Here is a 757-nt window from a genome sequence, read left to right on the forward strand (position 1 = left end):
TATAATAACTGTTGAAATTATATAATACTTAAATGGTGATGTGTGGAGGTATACCCTTTCAAGTGATTTGTGTTTTCGAATACGAATGGATCGGATAGTTAATACGTGTTACGTAGAACCTACGTATTAAGGTAGAAGCTTATAGACGTGTAGGGTTTTTATCTGTCCAAGTATCTATCAGCAATTTATCTTTTTATCCCGTTCCGGGTTAATATAATATTGCAAAATTAATTTTTTGGTAATAAACTTGCTGATAAATAACGTGTACCCGAATAGGAGTCGACGATATTTCCGCTCTAAGGGACACAAGGTAACGAACAAACCTACATCGCAAACATTGCATTTATTTTTGTGGAAAGTGAGTACTTCGGCAGTACATAAACTTAAATCTGACTAGACATAGAGAGAGATTAGCATGGCTCTGCGCAAGAATGACATGCGAATTCGTGAAGTATTTCACTCTGTATCTATCAACTTATATCTCTCCAACTAGATCTTTGATTTATGTAGGTAGGTACCTACTTAAATATATAACTTAGCAGGTACTTACAGCTTTAAAGGTTAAGGAAAAGAACTCTTGCATGTAGGTGCTATATGTGCTTGTGTTATTTTGAATTTGAATAACTTGATTATTAATTCTATACGTAACTACATACAAGAGGGTCAATTCTTAAGCCTACTTACCTACCTACATAAATAGTACACTTAAATTAAACGTTTCAAATAAAATCGGAAACCTGTGACATGGAAGGGCATT

The 757-nt window shown here is 33.9% G+C and overlaps 1 non-coding gene across 1 annotated transcript; it reads left to right on the forward strand.

Annotated features, from left to right (window-relative positions):
- The first annotated feature begins 362 nt into the window (after positions 1 to 362).
- Positions 363 to 466, forward strand: LOC134649302 (U6 spliceosomal RNA). The gene has a single exon (XR_010096951.1). It is a non-coding gene; the product is annotated as a U6 spliceosomal RNA (small nuclear RNA).
- The last annotated feature ends 291 nt before the right edge of the window (positions 467 to 757 follow it).

Source organism: Cydia amplana, chromosome 6 (assembly GCF_948474715.1).
Source record: "Cydia amplana chromosome 6, ilCydAmpl1.1, whole genome shotgun sequence".
Lineage (NCBI taxonomy): Eukaryota > Metazoa > Arthropoda > Insecta > Lepidoptera > Tortricidae > Cydia > Cydia amplana.